The sequence below is a fragment of the Dreissena polymorpha genome, chromosome 11 (genome assembly GCF_020536995.1).
Source record: "Dreissena polymorpha isolate Duluth1 chromosome 11, UMN_Dpol_1.0, whole genome shotgun sequence".
Lineage (NCBI taxonomy): Eukaryota > Metazoa > Mollusca > Bivalvia > Myida > Dreissenidae > Dreissena > Dreissena polymorpha.
The window spans coordinates 11,701,124-11,723,607 of NC_068365.1; the positions used below are offsets into that span (position 1 = coordinate 11,701,124).

Consider the following 22,484-nt stretch of genomic DNA (forward strand, 5'->3'; position numbering starts at 1 on the left):
CGTAACACAACCTGTACCTTCGAGAAAAGACGTTGTGAATTTTTGAGGGTCTAATTATTGGATGGCTCGAACTGTTTTCACAAACCTGGTCACAGCATAAGTTCTTTGGTTTGTTTGGCTCCAACTTGCTTCGGGTCTAATATAGCTGTTAATTGATTAGGAGCGCTTGATTAAAGACGCGTTATAAGTGATGTATCATCTGTTGCGAACATGTCAGCAAAGCATTTTGTGAATTGATTTGAGTTAAAGATGACATTTTGTATAATATCTAGAATTTTCTTGTAGATGCAGTATTATCATGGCTGAAACTGCTGCATCGCTTCTCAGAGCTATTTTTTACACAAACCCTTAAATATGCTACATATAAATGGGCTGATGATTTTCAGTATATATATTGGGTTCTTATTAATTCAAAAGCAGAAAGTAGTATGGAGTTAAGGCAGTATGAATACTCTTCAACTGGAGATGCATATCTACTGTGAAACCATTTATTTTCGCCAGCACGAAATTTCGTCATTTTAAAAAAATTACATTTTTGTCAGCACTTAAATTTGCCAATTCCTGACTTTGAATAAAATATAAATGCTTCAGTCTATATCCGATTTGTTTGTCCGAAATATATCGCGGTTGTGATAAATTGTAGTAGGGAACGAGGGAGGACACTTGCAAGTCACAAGCAAGAGGTGGGGCCTGTTTGTCACATGTCAATATAATAGTCTTTTGTTATCAGGTAATCAGTAATTGGCCCCCACTAGTATCATTATTAAGATTAGTGGATAAGTGGGACCGAATAACCGTTAACGAGTGTTTGCAACAGTAAAGCCAATTGCCAATTGGTCTTATTCATTTATTATCATCGCCAAACTAATAACAATCTTACCTTTATCAGCGCAAATTAGAGAAGATGCGAAGAATATTGGTTAAAATTAGTGTTAGCAAACTATTTGGTCAATTTTCAATTAAGTTTCAAGAGTTTTGCATCATAAATATTTGATCACTTTAAGTACAATAATTTTCTGAAGTGTAAAATTAACAGTGCATTATGGGACAGCGGTTTCATAGGGCACAGTTCAGATTTCGTTGAAACAACCAATGGACAAATGAGTTTAAATTAAATTGAATGCAATAGGATACAAAGCAATGTTTTAGTGCGTCATACTCAGTCATTCGAAAAACGTGCTTTTCGGGGATTTTCTGAAAATCGGGCAAAAATTTAAGTACATTTTTTTAAACAAATACCCTACGTTTGGATGGAACTAATCGTCATGATTGCTAATTTCTCTTTACCTTTTACATTTTCAATTGCTACAAGTAACACTGATTTGAAACATGTATCGTAAAACTTGCCATAGCTGTCAATAATTAAAATATCGATAGCCCATAAACAAAGCACAAGCTATTTTTACATCTGTATTGTAGTTAAACGCAAACAACCAAACACAAATCAATATGTTCTGTATAAATTTGTAATAAAAGCGGAGAATGTATATAAGTCATCTTTTAATTTCCTTTATTGTCTTTGATCCGGATCTGCTGCGTGGAGGCTGTATAATTTGCAACAACATTGAAAAACACAATACACACAATGGGTAATAAAGTTGTTAACAATTAGCGCTAAGCATTACTATTCTACCTGAACGAAGTCATCGAAGTCGATACAGCTGTACTGCACTCGCGTTTTAGAGCAATGTCACGTGTCAGTTAAGTACACTGTGTAATCTACACCCTTTTGTGTCAAAAGCGGAATAATCTTGATTACGAAACAGACAGAGTATGTATGCGTGGATTACGTTGGATTTGGTAGGTCCCTGTTTTTTTGGTATGTCATAGATTTTTCATTTGGCTAAGAAAGTGCACTATTACCAGCTGTTTGTTTTAAAACAAACTTTGGTATGCAAAAATTGAATGACATTACAACACTGTCTGTTTTCTTGAAGAGAAACGATGGCTTCAGAAAATAATGACAGATCATTATTATCACAGATACAGTGGACATAAGTAATAATATCTCATGAGGAAAAAATTTGTCCACAAATATTGCACATATATCACTCCTAAGTGACAGCTTTTACGAAATTGAATAATTGCTTTCATTGCATAACAAGATAATTGCATACAAAGGACATATTGCTGTAACAAAAATGAGGAAAAATGTGCCTACTGTTTCCTCTTTACATATGATGTAAATGCACATTTGATGCTTTAAAGGGATCTTTTCACGCTTTGGTAAATTGACAAAATTGAAAAAAGTTGTTTCAGATTCGCAAATTTTCGTTTAAGTTATGATATTTGTGAGGAAACAGTAATACTGAACATTTACCATGTTCTAATATAGCCATTATATGCATCTTTTGACGATTATAAAACCTAAAAATTATAAAGCGTTGCAACGCGAAACGATTGAATAATTTGGAGAGTTCTGCTTTTGTCGTTAAATTTTGTGAAACTACGAAGATTGCTTATATAGGGTATAAAATACGTCAAGTATGTGTACTCGGCGGAATGGCTCAGTAGGCTAAAGCGTTTTTACTTCAGGACTCTGGCAGGACTCCAGGGGTCACTGGTTCGAAACCTGCTCCGGGCAATGTTCTTTTCCTTTTTTAATTTTATTCTTGATTTTTTACTGGAGCTTTTACGATCCAATATTTACATTTATCAATATAAAGCATATTATGAATAAGTTAAAAAATGCCAAAATCTGTGAAAAGGCCCCTTTAATGGCCCTATTTATATCTGTGCATTGATTGCCTTGCATAAACGATACCTGTTGTTCAAATATGGCTATGTTTTGCTTTTATTTAATGACCTATCTTTGAAATTGGGTATTGAGTTAAGTTTCCAATGTATCCATAATGGCTCTGTTGTAAGTGCAGAAAGGAATGGTGATACAAGATTTATTCATCTTTAAAAATACTGTGGTGATTTCCCTTTTGAATGTTAGCATATTTAAGTGATATAAAACTTTTCTTTTATTTCTTTATTTTCCGCATTTGATAAGTCCATTCTACAAGCTTATTCAAATTCATTTTTTAATGACATGGGTATTGCATGATAGTTCTTTGCATGTAAATGGTGATCCTGGGGTTGGAAATGTTTACATTATTTAGCCATAAATATTACACACAAACACTTTATTGCCCATGTAGACTTGCAGTTTGTACATTTAATTTAATAAACACGTATCAATAGTTAAGTTTTGTGTTTTGGTTCACTTAACTCCTAAAGTATCATAGCTATTGCTTTCAGACTTGGAACACTCGCAAACTATCATAAGGGGACTTTACAGGACAAGTTGCATAACTCTTGTTGTCATTTTGACAGAATTATGGCCCTTTTTTGACTTAGTAACTTAAAATATATGGTTACATTTTGTGTTTAGATCCGCTTTACTTCTAAAGTATCAAGGCTTTTGCTTTCAAATGTCGAATACTTTCATACTATCATGTACCTGGCAAGTTGAATTTTACTTGACCTTTGAATGACCTTGACTATCAAGGTCAAATAATTAAATTGTGGTAAAATTGCCATGACTTCGTTATCTATGATCATATTTGATTGATACTTTGACAAAACAACTCTTACCTGACATACTACAATAGACTCCACCCAAACCATCCCCCATGCTCCCCCCCCCCCAAAAAAAAAATCCTCCCCCCCCAAAAAAAAAAAACAAATAAAAAAGGATTTTTTTTTATTAGCTCACCTGAGCACAACGTGCTCATGGTGAGCTTTTGTGATCGCCTTTTGTCCGTCGTGCGTCGTGCATTGTGCTGCGTCAACATTTGCCTTGTTAACTCTCTAGAGGCCACATTTATTGTCCAATCTTCATGAAATTTTGTCAGAAGATTGGTCTCAATGATATCTTGGATGAGTTCAAAATGGTTACGTTTGCTTGAAAAACATGGCTGCCATGAGGCGGGGCATTTTTCCTTATATGACTATAGTAAAACCTTGTTAACCCTCTAGAGGCCACATTTATTTTCCGATCTTCATGAAACTTGCTCAGAAGGTTTGTCCCAATGATATCTTGGATGAGTTCAAAATGGTAACCTTTGCTTGAAAAACATGGCTGCCAAGGGGCTGGGCATTTTTCCTTATATGGCTATAATAAAATCTGGTTAACACTCTAGAGGCCACATTTATTTCCAATCTTCATGAAATTTGGTCAGAAGGTTCATCCCAATAATATCTTGGACAAGCTTGAAAATGATAACGGTTGGTTGAAAAACATGGCGGCCAGGGGGCGGGGCATTTTTCCGTATATGGCTATAGTAAAACCTTGTTAACACTCTAGAGGCCACATTTATTGTCCAATCTTCATGAAATTTTGTCAGAAGATTTGTCTTATTGATATCTTGGATGAGTTTGAAAATGGTAACGTTTGCTTGAAAAACATGGCTGCCAAGGGGCGGGGCATTTTTCCTTATATGGCTATAGTAAAATCTTGTTAACACTCTAGAGGCCACATATATAGTCCGATCTTCATGAAACTCGGTCAAAAGATTCATCCCAATAATATCTTGGAAGAGTTCAAAAATGATGCCGGTTGGTTGAAAAACATGGCCACCACGGGGGCGGGGCATTTTTCCTTATATGGCTATAGTAAAACCTTGTTAACACTCTAGAGGTCACATTTATTTTCCGATCATCATGAAACTAGGTCAGAACATTTGTCCCAATGATATCTTGGATGAGTTTGAAAATGGTTTTGGTTGCTTTTAAAACATGGCCACCAGGGGGCGGGGCATTTTTCCTTATATGGCTATATATGGCTATAGTAAAACCTTGTTAACACTCTAAAGGCCACATTTATTTCCAATCCTCATGAAATTTGGTCAGAAGATTGGTCACAATGATATCTTGGATGAGTTTGAAAATAATTATGTTTGCTTGAAAAACATGGCTTCGAAGGGGCTCTAGAGGCCACATTTACTGTCCGATCTTCATGTAACTTGGTCAGAAGATTCATCCCGATAATATCTTGGAAGTGTTCAAAAATGAGACCACGGTTGAAAAACATGGCTGCCAGGGGGCGGGGCATTTTTCCTTATATGGCTATAGTAAAACCTTGTTAACACTCTAGAGGCCATTTATTTTCCGATCTTCATGAAACTTGGTCAGAAGATTTGTCCCAATAATATCTTGTTATCTCAGGTAAGCGACTTTGGGCCTTTCAGGCCCTCTTGTTTGTTTTTTTGTTGTTGAAAGATCATCTTATAAATGACCACACCCTCACACTATAACCCCCCCAACCCCCCCCCCCCCCCCTCCCCCCCCCCATTTTTTTTTTTTTGAAACATGGTTAAAAAAACAAAAATATTTCGTTTTATTATTTTATTTTTGAAAGACCATCCAACTATCCCACCCAAGAATCTCGCCCCCCCCCCCCCCAAAAGAATTTTTTTTTTTTTTTTTTTTGCATTTTTATTTCTTATTTTGGAAGATAATGTACTTAATGACCCCAACCCCACACTATACACCCCTCTCCACCCACCCTTCCTTTTTTTTTGATTGAAGTATTGAGATAGGTCCCTTCACCTTTAAAAAGAAAAATAGATGAGCGGTCTGCACCCGCAAGGCGGTGCTCTTGTTATAACAGGAGTAATGTGAAAGGCATTGCCCACGTCTTTCACATTACTCTCGTTATAAAAAGGTAATAACTTAAATTATTATGCCTCCCTTCGAAGAAGAGGGGGTATATTGCTTTGCTCATGTCGGTCGGTCTGTCGGTCCGTCCACCAGGTGGTTTCCGGATGATAACTCAAGAACGCTTGGGCCTAGGATCATGAAACTTCATAGGTACATTGATCATGACTCGCAGATGACCCCTATTGATTTTGAGGTAACTAGGTCAAAGGTCAAGGTCAGGGTGACCCGAAATATTTTATTATTTTTTTATTTCAGAGTTTATTTACACTGGTCCTACTGGCCTCTTCACGAGGTTATTGTAGCCCGACCTGACCCGAAATAGTAAAATGGTTTTTGGATGATAACTCAAGAACGCATACGCGGCCAACAGGGCGAACTATGAACAATATAACTGAAGCAACTGGTCTGTAATCCTAAATCTATAATTATCAGTCCAATGAAACATCATCCTTTGAGTATAATAAAGTGGATCAGTAAAAATATTATCAGAATATGAGATTTTTTGTATATTTTGTATATTAAATATTGTGTTATTGTTTAATTTTGTTGATCAATATAAATATAAGCAGGACAGGGGAGGTAATACACTATTATATCTTTCTTATATACAGGGAAAAAAAATGCAACAAGTTTAAATTTTATGTTTAATAAAGAGAGGATATTTATCATGCCAGTGTGAGATCATTTGTTATTTTTTATGATCACATTTTATTATTACTTTGACAAAACAACACTTACCTGAATACCACAATGGATTCCACCCAAACAATACCCCACGCCCCTACCAGAATCCCCCCCCAACCTCACGCCCCCCAAATTAATTTTTTATTTTTAAAAACATCATCTCATAAATTACCACACCCCACATTATACCCCCCTCTCACCCCCATCCCCCCTACCCCCACCCCCCCTACCCAACCCCCCCACCCCCCCAAATTTTTTTTTTTAAACATCTAATAAATAACCCCACCCCACATTATACCCCCCTCTCATTCCCCCCTACCCCCCACCCCCCACGCCCCCCCCAGATTTTTTTTCTTTAAACATCTAATAAATTACCACACCCCACATTATTACCCCCTCTCACCCACCCCCCTACCCCCCCCCCCATTTTTTTTTAAACATCTTATAAATTACCACACCCCACATTATACCCCCCTCTCACTCCCCCCTACCCCCCCCACTCCCCCCCACTGCCCCCCCCAAATTTTTTTTTAAACATCTAATAAATTACCACACCCCCACATTATTACCCCCTCTCACCCCCCCACCCCCCTACCCCCCCAAAAAAAAAATTTTTTTAAACATCTTATAAATTACCACACCCCACATTATACCCCCTCACACCCCCATCATCCCCCTACCCCCCCCCCCCCCACCCCCCCCCCCCCAATTTTTTTTTTTTTAAACTTCTAATTAATTACAACACACCACATTTTTAAACCCCCCTCTCACTCCCCCCTACCTCCCCCCTACCCCCCCCCACCCCCCCATTTTTTTTTTTACATCTAATTAATTACCACACCCCCACATTATACCCCCCTCTCGACCCCCCCCCACCTACCCCCCCTTCCCCCCCCCCCACCCCCCCCAAATTTTTTTTTTTTTAAACATCTAATAAATTACCACACCCAACATTATACCCCCCTCTCACTCTCCCCTACCCCCCTAGCCCCCCCCCCCCCCCCCCCGCCCCCCCCCCCCGATTTTTTTTTTTTTTTATAACATCTAATAAATTACCACACCCCACAATATACCCCCCTCTCACTCCCCCCTTGATCATGACTGGCAGATGACCCCTATTGATTTTCAGGTCACTAGGTCAAAGGTCAAGGTCACAGTGACTCGAAAAAGTACAATGGTTTCCGGATGATAACTTACATTAGGTCAAAGATCAAGGTCACAGTGACAAAAAACGTATTCACACAATGGCTGCCACTACAACTGACAGCCCATATAGGGGGCATGCATGTTTTACAAACAGCCCTTGTTAATTTCTTCATTTTCACTGAGCATACATGCCATACGTCCCGGATTGAAGAAATGTGTCAAATGTCCCGGAATTTACAAAATCCATATATACATGTACCTTATCTTAGGCTTAACTGCACCTCGAATCTGTGTATATCTGAAGCGTCTCCATGACAATGCCTACCCGAATAGGCAGACTACGCTACGTGTCAAAATCGATCAATTAACAGGGGCCTGTTATCAAATCGATTGTCTCACGTTCGCGGTCAAACCAAAAAGGCGGCATTGTTTAATGTTGTTGTTAATTGACTTTAATCTACTACGTCATTATTTCCCACTGCGTAAGGGCAAAGGATAGTTGTTCACACATCTGAAGTCCAACATCGCTGAGTAAAAAATTAAAAGCAGTTTGTGTTCGCACGTTTAACCGACAAAGAAGTTGAGTAAAAAAGTAAGCATGCCCTATAAAAATGTTATTGTGATTGGTTGTATGTATTGTGAATTGATTTGAGTTGACGATCTAACGGTACTGTATTGTTGTATTTTTTATTATATAAATGTTAATATAAATGAATAAAGGCGTATCAACAACTACGCATTACACACCGGTTTTAATAACAATAACGCATTGACGTCACCATCTATGTTAACAACGCTTACACTGAAAACACGTGGCTTGTATCTAGTAACGGAAGTAGTAATGTTTAATTTGACGTTAATAGATCAAGTGTATTTCGGATAGACTTTCGAACTTTTGCAATTAACAATGCGAAACACAAAAAAAACGTACATAAAATGCATATGTCTATAAATATCGCTACATTTTATACATGTCCCGGAAAATCGGCAAAAGTCCCGGACAATTTAACTCAATGTCCCGGAATTGGTCTGAAAAATTATGGCATGTATGTCACTGAGCAAAGTAAGTACATATGATCAACTTGTGCTGATACTGATACAAGTACCTATTGGCCAACGCATGCATAATAATTGTTCAAGTTATATTTCATTTCTTTATCTGCCGAATTTGATAGGTACTAGTTCCATTCTACAAGCTTATTCATTTCAAATTCATTTTTTAATTACATGAATATTGCATGATAGTTCTTTACATGGATATGGTAATCATGAAGTTTGAAATGTTTGAATTATTTTTCCATAACTATAATACAAACACTTTATTGCTCATGTAGACTTGGAAGTTTTTTAATTTAATATAAGAAACACATATCAATAAATGTTCTTTAATTGTTATCTTTTGCGCTCCTGGAAGTTTGTTTATTGATCATTCTCTTCTGGTTTTCCATGCTGATGCTTTGGTTGTCGAAATAAATTAAATAAAAAAATAATGTCAACTGTCAAACTAAACCTTTCACATATTCTTTCATGATGTATTCAAAAGTGCTTCTCAAATCTTGGCTCTTTTTATGCCCCCCTTCGAAGAAGAGGAGGTATATTGTTTTGCTCATGTCGGTCAGTCGGTCCGTCGATCTGTCCACCAGATGGTTTCCGGATGATAACTCAAGAAAGCTTAGGCCTAGGATCATGAAATTTCATAGGTACGTTGATCATGACTGTCAGATGACCCCTATTGATTTTCAGGTCACTAGGTCAAAGGTCAAGGTCACAGTGGCTCGAAATAGTAAAACGGTTTCCGGATGATAACTCAAGAATGCTTACGACTAGGATCATGAAACTTCATAGGTACATTGATAATGACTGGCAGATGACCCCTATTGATTGTCAGGTCACTAGGTCAAAGGTCAAGGTCACAGTGAATAAAAATAGTAAAATGGTTTCCGGGTGATAACTCAAGAATGCTTAGGCCTAGGATCATGAAACTTCATAGGAACATTGATCATGACTGGCAGATGACCCCTAATGATTTTCAGGTCACTAGGTCAAGGGTCAAGGTCACATTGACTCAAAACAGTAAAATGGTTTCCGGATGATAACTCAAGAATGCTTACGCCTAGGATCATGAAACTTCATAGGAACATTGATCATGACTGGCAGATGACCCCTATTGATTTTTCAGGTCACTAGGTCAAAGGTCAAGTTCACAATGACTCTAAATGGTAAAATGGTTACCGGATGATAACTCAAGAAGCTTACACCGAGGATCATGAAACTTCATAGGTTCATTGATCATGACTGGCAGAAGACCACAATTAATTTTCAGGTCACTAGGTCAAAGGTCAAGGCCGTAGTGACTCGAAACAGTAAAATGGTTTCCTGATGATAACTTAAGAATTATTAGGCCTAGGATCATGAAACTTCATAGGTACATTGATCATGACTGGCAGATGACCCCTATTGATTTTCAGGTCACTAGGTCAAAGGTCAAGGTCACAGTGACAAAAAACATATTAACACAATGGCTGCCAATACAACTGACAGCCCATATGGGGGGCATGCATGTTTTACAAACAGCCCTTGTTTAAGTGAATGGTATTACATAAAATCCTTACATCATGTATTGTGATGCTTTCTTTTTCAAGGGGAATACACATCTGAGTGAACAAACAAGATTAGGCAGTGAAATTTAAATGTAAAGAACAGAAAACATATCACAATTTCTGACTGTTTTTTCTTAAATCTTGCAGAAATTTTTAGAGATATGTCAATATGACAAAATTCTGGTCTTCACCAGTCAGCAGAGAAACTGTTGTGGTGTCTAAGTTGTTAAATATAATGCCTGATGTATCAAGGGTATGTGCTGACCATGAAAACATGCATGGTTTGTAGTTAATGTCTTTGAAAAACTCAAAAATAATACCCATGTTATAGAAACAGTGCTGTTAAGTTACTGATTACCCAATACAGTAGACTCTCTGTAAACCGGACGGTCTCGGGACCGGCCTGATCGTCCGGTTTTCAGAGAGTTCCGGTTTACCAAGAGTTTTCATATTGCCGAAATATACATGGTATGCATTGGGTACAGAATCACATTAAAATAAAACAAACTATATACATTTACATGTACCATGTGATAACTGTACGCAGGTACTGATGATGTTAATTGCATTCTTAAAAAAATGTGTTTTTAATCGATTAAAAGCAAACAAAAATCCATACCGACTTGTTTTGATTAATCCCAAAGTAAGCGTGGTGCTTTATACATGTACGTACGTGGCATTTGTCATATAGGCGAGTGACGACACAAATAAGATTGTTGTAGATACACGATTTATTATTCAATACATACATGTACCATATTTCAAAAAACATACACACAAGCAAAAAACAGCGTCATAATTATTATTTTAGATATTCATAATCTCAAAATCTCCTGGTAAACGTTCTTTTTCTTCAAGATGTCGCCGACCGTTGACTTCCCGATCTTGAAGCGCTCGCCGAGTGCCTTCAAGATGGTTTTGGTTGAGCAGTTGATTCCGTGATGAGCTTTATCTTATCCTCTAACGTAAAATACCCAAGAAGATCACAAGAAAGTGATCGTCGCAACGGCATGCATTAATTTTTCAATTAGATTGTTTATCATAGGCGATAATAAATAATTAATAGAACGATCGAGTCAATCACTTTTTGGTGTTACCGCACGTCTATTATAGACATTCACAGTTTGTTTTACATTACTTAATCGGACTCCCATAGCGCGGTAACGACTTGACACCTTTATGGTATGTTTTATCCGATTATCGATAATTGCGCGAGCAAAATGTGCGACACCGCACTCGCAGTGCTGACTAGGTATTGTTATTTTCACGCCTCGGGCATCTTGAGAATTTAGACCGTCCGGTATACTCAATGTATTTTACGTTGAAAATGACTAAATTTACGGAGATACCCGTCCGGTTTCCGGTTTTCAGAGAGTTCGGTTTATTCAACATTTTTTAACAAAGAAATAGAAGGAGAAAATACGGGACTGGCCCGACCGTCCGGAATCGGGAGAGTTCCGGTATTCAGAGGGTCCGGTATTGGCAGAGTCTACTGTATTAAATTGTAATGTCATCATCACCATCATAGTAATCTTCATTGTCATTATCAAACTGATAATAATGGTAATCATCATCATAAGTTTCATAAATACTATCAGCATATAATTTGGAGCTATATATATATATATATATAATTTATGTGTGTTTCATAAAATGTGCCTTTGATAGTGCAGTCTTTATAAAGCACTTGGCTATGTCACATGGCCTGAAGTGCTTTTAGACTGCAATAACAAAGACACGTTATTACCTTTTTTAAAGAGAGTAATGTAAAAGACATGGCCCAATTGTCTTTCACATTTAACTCTCTTATTAAAATGTAATAGCTTAAATTATTTAGGACTCATTTTCACTGAGCAAAGTAAGTACATAATTATTATGATCAACTTGTGCTGATACTGGTACATGTACCTATTGGCCAAGGCTTGCATAATAATTGTTCACAGCAAATACAACATCTCCTGAAGCCCCATGTAAGGAACTGACATGCTGGGAATCTTACAATCTGTGACAATAATACCTTGTTTGCATGATCACAGGGTAACACTCTCTGATGGTGATGACATCTTTAAATATACATCAATCTTTCCCCTACATAGCCATATTTGATAGCATGATAAAAGTAACATGCTTTGTTGGTCGCACAGATTTCTAGAACATAATGTCATATGAATACTTTAAAGAACAGAGTTTTTGTGTCCACTGTTTTACATATAGGGAATATCAAGACATTTTGTTTAAAACTGGAAACCATTAAATCTTTTTTGAACAATACTTGCAGATTATGTTATATTTTCTTGATGATGAGACCATTGCATAGGCTTGAATGGTAAGTGGTTTAAAAATACCTGTTAAATAGAAAAGGGCAATATAAATACATCCCTGCTAACAGGCACATACAAATATGAGAAACCATTCCTTATGTTGTTTTCTTTCAGTTTCAGCAGCAGTCCAGTGTGTCATTGTTTCCACATTAAGGTGATTAATCAAGTGATAAGGCAGTCCTGATATTGTGCTCTATCATAAACAACAATGTATTTTACTCCTGTCAAGTGCTGTGTCAATTGGCCTTACATGTTTCTTGTGTTTCTTACAAGTCTGAAGAGTTATCCTATTGACCTTTCCTAATGTTGCTTCTGATATTTTTTGCAATTATCTTTGACAGATATATTTATAGTTTGTCTCTGACAGTGTGGACCATTATAGTACTGAGTTTATTGTTTTCATGAGATCACAGTATAATGTACTGGTATTGAAGACAACAAAATGTTTCTCAGCTGCATTTTTTAATGCCAACCCTGGGAATCTCTTGTTGTGTTAAAGTGATTAATTTTCCTCTTCTTGGTGATACTTTAGTAAAAATTTGAAATCACTTGTAAAAATGGTGTTTGTTTTTTTACAGTGACTGATTAAAATGTACATCAAGTGATAGAAGTGGGTGATTTCTGTAGAAATGTGTTTGGAATCCCATTTTGACTCTCTTTTCTGAATGCTTTTGTTGTTTAATGCTTACACATATATTGTTATTAAAAACACTTTGGTCTATATGTTATTTCTTACTAGATAAACATTTGAATGAATAGAGTGAATATTAATTGTTTTAATATGTTTCGTAATTAACTGGATTATGCCCCTTCAAACTAGACATTTCAGTTTATTTTTGCAATAATAGCTATGCAAGTTACTGAAGTGTTTGCTTGAAGTTATGCTGTTTTATTTTTAAGCCACAGTCTGCTGTCATTAAATAGTATTGCTTTTATCAGACCAAAACACGTTTTTAGATGGTCGCTTTAGCGACCTTCTAAAGTGCTTAGTGTGAAATTCTCGACCTAGGTATGATTAACCCAATACCCGCTTGCGTATCCGTGCAAGAAAGAGTTGTATAATTTATGCAAGAGGTTTGAGTTCTCCAATTATGTGTATTTACAAATGGAAACATTATATTAATATCGTGTTACATTCAATATTTTCGAACGGTGTTTTATAGAAAAGAATCAATAAACAATGATTGTATTGTACGTGTCGCGGAGGAGATTGTTTATGAATGATTAAAATAGTCCACTTTCTGCTGCGTGTGCGTGACGTAGTATTTTTGCTCAGCTCATTCATAAATCTGAGGCTGGCGATAAACAAAGGGGAGTCTGTGTGAGAATAACGCAATAGTATAAAGTTACGCTTGTTTATATTCACAGATCTCAATTAATAATACGTTGACCACGAGTTCAACAATTATTACAGGGATATGATCATAGACAACATAAAAAAATGTTTCATTATCGCTGAAACTGTTAAAAAACATTTAAATAGAACAATAATATTCTCTAAAAAATGTAGTCTTGCTGTTTTGAAATAAGGTTTGGAATTTTGTTTTCTAAATAACTTAATTCAAAACAAAAGTTTAATTATAGTGTTTTTTACTTGTTAGTCGCATATTTACCGCATTATAATGTGTGTTATAATAGGCAAACCATACATTAGTAAAATTCAATCTGCCTTCGCACATAGAAGGAATGGGTCAATTAGGTGCTGCGTTTCCTTTGCTTACTTCAGTTAGAGGTCAATTATTTACGTAAAAGCAATCACAAGGCTCCGGCTTCAAAGGAATTGCGGAGCGTTCTTACATAATAAAAGTCGTAGTCGCATGGTATTTGCGTTTTGCGTCCTATTTGGTCACGTGGTTCTTTTTCGCGGGTGTTTTTACATTCATGATATGAGGCTATTAATAGATGCGCCTGTCAATAAACAAAGGAAAGTTTACGGGTTATAACAAAGCAATAGGTTACGCTCTCGCATACAACTCAATGACGTAGTACAGGTCGTAAATTGAGAGATTCGGGAAAAAGTTGACGCTTATTTATATTCTCAATTTATAAAACGTTGAACATAAGTTCAACAATAACTTCAGCGATACGATAGACAAAAAAAAGTTTCATAATTGCTTAACCCGAATATAACAAACATTTTATAATAATAATACAAATGCAATAGTAGAAGGTTAGTAGAAGGTTAAGCTTGTTTATATTCACAGTTCTCAATACATAGACAGTTGGATATGAGTTCATCAATTACTACAGGCATACTATAGGCAACCTCGAAAATGCTTTTTAATCGCTAAAACCGTAAACAACTTAATATATTATATTAAATATATTTATAGCAATAAATGTCTTTTAAAAATGTAGTCGGCGTATACACTGACTTTGAAATAAAGTTAGCAATTTACTTTTCTAAATAATTAAAAACAATTAAACAAAAGTTAAACTATTGTGTTGTCTTTTTCACTTGTAAGCTGCATATTCACCGCATGAAATGTGTGTTAGCATTGTCAAACCACACATTTGTGTGAGTAAATAAAAAATATACTACGGGAGAGCACTTCATATGTGTCCTCATATGCCTTGTTATGAGTATCTTTCTTCACTATCGAAATATATCATATGTTTATATTTGATTTAAATGCAGTTTTCTTTCGACACATTTAAATCACACGTCAATAGCGCCGTCATGCGAAAATGGGTCTTATGCATTTCGGCAAGCGTTTGTTAAACCCAACATGTGCTTTTGCGCAGTCAGGCCATAGGCGATGCTGTTCGCTTTAAAATCACTCAATATGTTATGTTTCTGCTTACCAGAAGGAGGGATAGCTGAGTGGGCTCTTTATATGATGGGCGCATATGGAATAAGACCCATTTTTGCATGACGAGGGTCATTACAAATCTCATTGCGAATTGAAAATGCCACATTTAAGAACAATGCTTTTTGATACAAAATTGAATTGAAAATAGCAAACTTGATAATAATGGCAGCCTATCCACACATTAAGGAATGATTTCCAGACGTGCTGACCAAGTACGGCAAACATTGTGGTATGATAATTAAACGATTTTCTCTTATCGTGACACTATACTATTTCGCTAATGATTGTTTTCTCATCTTGGAGGCGAAAGTGAAATTCTGCGAGATGGATTGTAACGCGTAATTGTAACAGGGCCACAATTTGTGTCGTTTGAGCATACAGAGAGAAGTCCGGAATTTCTTACACTGAACAGTGCTACATCCTTTGAATTGAGCACATTCGCAGTGATGTAGCAAAAATTCAGAGGTTGTATCTCGAATCAGCTTATTAAATATTCGAAAATATTCACACGTGTCTGTTGGCGTTATGTAAAAGTCACTAAGATGAAAACTGAAACAGCTACGCCTAAAAGCACATTAGTGCTCTATACCTATGTTTATGTTAGCGTTGTTGATACCGTGTGAACTGCTCGGGTAACAAGTAAAGCATAAACAGCAATGTTTATATACTTTTATTCCTCCATATACAAGATACGAAGATTATTGTATATTTTGAATTTGTATATGGTGTCAAAAATCAAAAGTTTTGTACACGGAATTTTCATTATGAATTTATATTCTTGGTGAGATAGTCATTTGATATTAGAAAAAAATATTCCTTTAATATGATGGTGACTGCAAATTTTCTTTATATTAAGTTATCATTACCATTTTCATCATACTTTCTATGCTTTCAGAACTTCCAAAAAGCATGTTGTTTTTATTTTGTCTAAGTTATTTCTATGAAACAATAAGGATGATTAAAAGTGCACACAAAACTCGACCCGTGCGCTATGACACACACTTTATAAAGTTGAATGGCGTGTGTTCATTTCAAACTTGCGATTGATTTTCAAAAATGAATTGCGTGTTAAATTATGCAATAGCGAACATCTTCAGTGCCTTCAGCGCTTTGATTAGTGATTATTATGGACTCAAAAGCTGCAGTTGATGTTATTATGCAAACTAGACATTTAAGTAGCTGGCTGGTGGTCATATTTTCACGTAATTAGTCAGTCACAGGAGAGCCGTAGTAAAAGATAACAATGTATTATTCAGTGGAGATTCATAACTGTCTCTGGTTCCAGTATGGGTTGCTTTCCTGTTTTTTTTGTTGGCTAAATATTGCACCTACCAAAGTTTATTGACATTTTGATGCATTATTGCTGCGCTTTGAAGTTGGGATTGCTGCAGATATTGCCTGTGCAAGACAAATGCTCAAGATTGCTGAAGGTTTGACAGATGGGATGACCTTTGTATATTCTTCACTCTATAATGTATTGAAATACAATAATTTTACATTGAATTATGACTTTAAACTGATTTACTTTTGTATTTTAGCAAATTTCTGACAAACTTTCTTCACTTCACATAAACGTATATCTGAGCAAACAAACATATGGATTTTCGGATCCATTTTATCCTCCTTTGTGACACCTTTAAAGGAAACAAATGCCTTTATCCACAGCCTACAGATCAAACTTATGCCTGTTTTGTAACCACTTGTCAAAAATGGTCAGGTAATATACATGGATCTGTAATATCACACACTTTATATGATACCGATGATTTGACACATATGACATTTAATATGAAATACTTAAAAACACTAAATAATTTTTGCAATTTTAATATTAATTTCAATATGACAAAATAGTCCATTTGCTATTTCATTTTCTATGATAAAAAGGACAAACATAAGATGATGAATTTACAAATAAAGAAATAGCTTTCAAGATATTTGTTATTGCATTTCTATATTGCTTTGTTCTGAAGCAAAATTGTCATTACTCCTGATGCTATTGATTTGATCAATCTTCCATATTTTGATTTAGAATCCACTGGATTCAGTCTCAAATCATCTCAATGGTCAGTTTAAGAAGTTCACTAGTGAGATAAGAGGTATAAATGACTGTTTATGGGAAAATGGACATATGAATATCTCCCAGATTATTCTGTGGAATATGGAGTAAATATTTTATGGCTCTTTTTGGCAATTACCCAGATTGCATTTTTTAGCTCATCTATTTTTTGAAAAAAAATTATGAGCTTTTGTCATCACCTTGGCGTCGGCGTCCGGTTAAGTTTTGCGTTTAGGTCCACTTTTCTCAGAAAGTATCAATGCTATTGCATTCAAACTTGGTACACTTACTTACTATCATGAGGGGACTGGGCAGGCAAAGTTAGATAACTCTGGCGTGCATTTTGACAGAATTATGTGCCCTTTTTATACTTAGAAAATTGAAAATTTGGTTAAGTTTTGTGTTTAGGTCCACTTTATTACTACAGTATCAAAGCCATTGCTTTCATACTTGCAACACTTATTAACTATCATAAGGGGACTGTGCAGGCAAAGTTATGTAACTCTGACTGGCATTTGGACGGAAAAATGGGCCCTTTATACTTATAAAATTGAAAACTTGGTTAAGTTTTGTGTTTTGGTCCACTTTACCCCTAAAGAATCATAGATATTGCTTTCATACTTGGAACACTCGCAAACTATCATAAGGGGACAGTAAAAGGACAAGTTGCATAACTCTGGTTGTCATTTTTACGGAATTATGGCCCTTTTTTGACTTAGGCCAAAAAAAAAAATAGTCTTGGTTCAGGGAACCCGACCGACCCTATTTTTTGCCCCCGACCCTAACGATTTTTTTGGTCCATGGAAAAAAATCTGATGGCGAAAATGCTAAAATCTCGTAAAATTTCATTGAAAACAGCCACCATTTAAACCTGGATTGGGTTTCTATATTTTTCTCTTTGTTTCAATGAAAGTGTTCGCAATTTGAACAGTGAACAAAAACCGGTCTGCACCTGTATACGAGACATCGCTTGACCTTATTGTTATTGAAGTGCGCATGCTAGCTGGCCAATCAACAATGAGCGCGCTTACACATGAAATGACGTTGTTGAATGAAATGTAAAAATGGGTGGAGCTATGGAGTAATATTCGGTCATTCATGCGCAGACACTGTGCACTTTGAATACACAGTTAATATTGTCGTCTGCAAACAAAATAGCGGCCGGTCGCAAATGTCGTATTATTAAAGATTAAAAATGAAAAGAAGCGTGACAATAATTTTATTATTTCCAAGCTGTCTATTGATCTGAATTTAAAAGTAATAATTAAATAATTAGTTCTATGTCGATGATGTTACAACTTTCTGCCAATTTCCGATCGAAATGAAAAGATGATAATTAATTAATTTGTTTGTTTTACTCGCACACTATGCTAACTGACAGCAGCGTATTTTAATCAAATTAAAATGTGAAAAACACGCGCGGTTTAATTGTAATTAAAGTTTTGAATTTTTAACACATAGGAAGAGTCATTCATCTAGTCTACTATAAAAATGGAAGTAACCACTTTGTCTCTACAGTCGCTAACATGGCGTCTTTAACCTTAAAGCGTCGTTGGACGAAAAAGAGTCATAACAAAAAAAAAAAAATTAAAACACAAAACACTAGAGCATTCCAAGAGTCATGGAAACTTGACAACAATTGGCTTCGCTTTGATAATGAATCAAAATCAATGTACTGTGACGCCCTTAGCCTGTACAAACCAATAGCAACATTCAAATTTATGTACACTGCTCACTTCCTGTGCGATGCGCTCAAACCCATTGCCATTTTATCAAAAAATGTACCAGAAGGAAGACTTGTGCTATTCTGAGGTTACCCTTTTAGACAGCCACTATTCAGACTCTTGAGCACCTGTCGGAGACTAGGTCAGGTCTCATGATGAAAAAAATTCTGAAGGTCACACCCCAAACACCAGAGACTGATAAAGATGGCGTGTTCACTTTTGAATATGAAGGTCACACTATCACAGACAGACAAACAAAAAATGGTTGGCTCAAAAAAAATTTGGGCCAGCGCTAGCCCTGAAGAAGTGCATAAAGAGCTAGGAATATTGAATAATATACAACGACTCAATACCACATGTGCAATGTTAATCATTTGGTCAGTGTTTAAACAATCATGGGTGCATTAACTGACCCTTTTTCACCCTGAAATCAGTCGACTGGTAAAAAAAAAAAAAAAAAAAAAACCTACCTACCCTCCTACATTTTTCTGGCCATGTTCCCTGAACCAAGACTTTTTTTTTTTTGGCCTTAGTAACTTTGAATACATGGTTTAATTTTGTGTTTTGATCCACTTTACTTCTAAAGTATCAAGGCTATTGCTTTCAATCTTCAAATACTATCATGCTATCATGAGGTTACTGTACCTGGCAAGCTGAATTTTACCTTGACCTTTGAATGACCTTGACTCTCAAGGTAAAATTATTAAATTTTGCTAAAATTGCCAAAACTTCTTTATTTATGATTAGATTTGATTGATACTTTGACAAAACTACTCTTACCTGACATACCACAATAGACTCCACCCAAACCATTCCCCTTGCCCTCCCCTCCCTCCTCCCCCCCGAATCCCCCCCCCCCCCCCGAATCCCCCCCCCCCTTTTTTTTTTTTTTTTTTTTTTTTTTTTTTAAGATCATCTCACAAATGACCACCACACTTTCACACTATACCCCACCCCCACCCCCAATTTTATTTTTTTTTGAAACGGTTAAAAAACATAAAAATTTATTTTTATTATTTTATTTTTGAAATACCGTCCAACCATCGCACCCAAGAATCCCCTCCCCCCACCCCCCCCTATTTTTTTTTTTTAAATATAATGTAATATATTGTAATATAATGAATATTCAACAAAATAAAACACAAGTACATTTGAGTAGGTGTTATCTTTGATTTGCTAAATGTGCTTTGTATGTTTGCTTGTGCTTATAATGTTTAGTTGACCCCCTTTTTCAGATTGAAAATCAATTACACAAAAACAACCCGTGGAATAAATTATATGGGAAATTAAGGCATTAATAATGATCAAATATGGATTCAAAACCAATTAAATGAATCTATAGAGAGGTAACCTGTGGTCAAGGGTTGTTAGCCATTGATCACCTTATTGATCTTATCACAGACTCTAGATGAGACGGATATGAAACGGGACCGTATCGGCAAATAGCTTGGCGATACTTTGTCACGTGACCAGTAGCTATCGATTAGCGTACATCGAAGCGCCGAGGTTTTACATTTTGATGTACACACTCACGTCTTTTTATTAATTATACATTAATTTCTCGGCCGATTTTGACAAATTATATATCATTAGAAAGCCTACATTACGTAGTTTTCAGATATATAAATATATATTATGTTTTTCTTCTGATTTGGGCAGCCCGGCAAGTTATAACTTTAACTTATGCAAATATCACACCGTTTTAGAGTCTAGATTTACGGTTAACATGTTCGTACTTTATACCGATTTGTAGCATTTATATTTGGAGTTCAGTTTTAAAAATAACATCTTGCTAAATAGGAGAATAGAATTCTGTATACGATAGAAAACAAGGGACAAAATTGTCACAAAACCAGGTTTTCATTGTGAAAAAAAAATCTGATAAAGGGAGAAAACTCAAACTGAACTTTTGAAATGACCAAAAAAAATTAACCCCCTTTGTAAGTTTTTTTTTTTTTTTTTAAATCTATTTTTAGTCGTGGCGACCTTGACATTGGAGATATTGACGTGATTCTTTCGTGTGACACACCGTCCCATGATGGTGAACAAATGTGCCAAATGATTTTAAAATCTCACAATGAATGACATAGTTATGGCCAGGACAAGCTCATTTATGGCCATTTTTGACCTTTGAACTCAAAGTGTGACCTTGACCTTGGAGATATCGACGTAATTATTTCGCGCGACACACCGTCCAATGATGGTGAACAAATGTGCCAAATGATTTTAAAATCTGACGATGAACGACATAGTTATGGCTCGGACAAGCTCATTTATGGCCATTTTTGACCTTTGAACTCAAAGTGTGACCTTGACCTTGGAGATATCGACGTAATTATTTCGCGCGACACACCGTCCAATGATGGTGAACAAATGTGCCAAATGATTTTAAAATCTGACAATGAACGACATAGTTATGGCCCGGACAAGCTTATTCCGCCAGCCCGCCAGCCAGCCAGCCAGCCCGCCAGCCAGCCAGCCAGCCAGCCCGCCCGCATTCGCCAATCTAATAACCAGTTTTTTCCTTCGGAAAACCTGGTTAAAAAATGGTTTTAAAAATGAAATTCAGTAAGGAATGAAGGCGTACGAAAGTATCGCACGGTCCTAACGCAGAGAACTGATGCTATGGTCTTGGCGATTATGCTTTGTTTAGATACCGGCCATTTAATTTCCTTTGTCATGATTATTATATTTTTTTATGGAATATATTGAAATATTCTGTTCACGAAACATATCAATAAAGCTAATTATTAATTCATTTAGGTTTGCTTCAAATAAGTCTGGAACAAACGTTCTAGAACAGCTCTTAAAATGTCCCTGAACAGTTCTAGGAAATTGTTCCACTCAGAACTTGTAACAAAGAACTATTCATCAGGATTAACCTGAATACCTTGCCCAACTGGTGGGAAGGTCGACCTAAACTTACGTGTGTGTGAATGTCAGAGTTTATTTACCGGTCTCGCTGCGTCTTCACGACTGCCTTATGTGCGGACCAGACCTAAACTTACATTATTAATTAAAGTTAATATAAGAAAATATATAAACTTTATTTAACTACAACAATATACTTCAAATAGTTACACAATAAGAAAATAAGTATAATATTGTTCACACCAACATTATATATAAACAATAAGTATAATTAATCTAAGAAAGAACATTTTAAAGGGTGGTAATATCACCCTGTTACACATATTTATGTTAAATATGTAGAACAATTGTAGAACATTTGCAGACCTTGAATTGTTCTAGACCTGTTCTATATGTGTTCTTATTCCACATATTCTGTAGAACTTACTATAATTTGAAATTGAAGTCAAATAATCATTGTCTGAATAATATTTATTTTAAATATGTAGAACAATTGTAGAACAATTGTAGACCTTGGTTCTAGACCTGTTCTATATGTGTTCTTATTCCCCATTAGAACTTTTGTAGAACTTACTGGTTCTTAAAGAGTTCTAAATGTGTTCTAGAACTACATTTTA

At 35.9% G+C, this 22,484-nt stretch overlaps 1 long non-coding RNA gene across 1 annotated transcript in view; it reads right to left on the reverse strand.

The window, feature by feature from the left end:
• Positions 1 to 21,540, reverse strand: part of LOC127849527 (uncharacterized) — a 109,572-nt gene extending 88,032 nt beyond the window's left edge. The window contains exon 1 of the long non-coding RNA XR_008034892.1: positions 20,983 to 21,540. This is a non-coding gene — a long non-coding RNA (uncharacterized LOC127849527). The remainder of the gene's footprint in view (positions 1 to 20,982) is intronic.
• Positions 21,541 to 22,484: the final 944 nt, after the last annotated feature.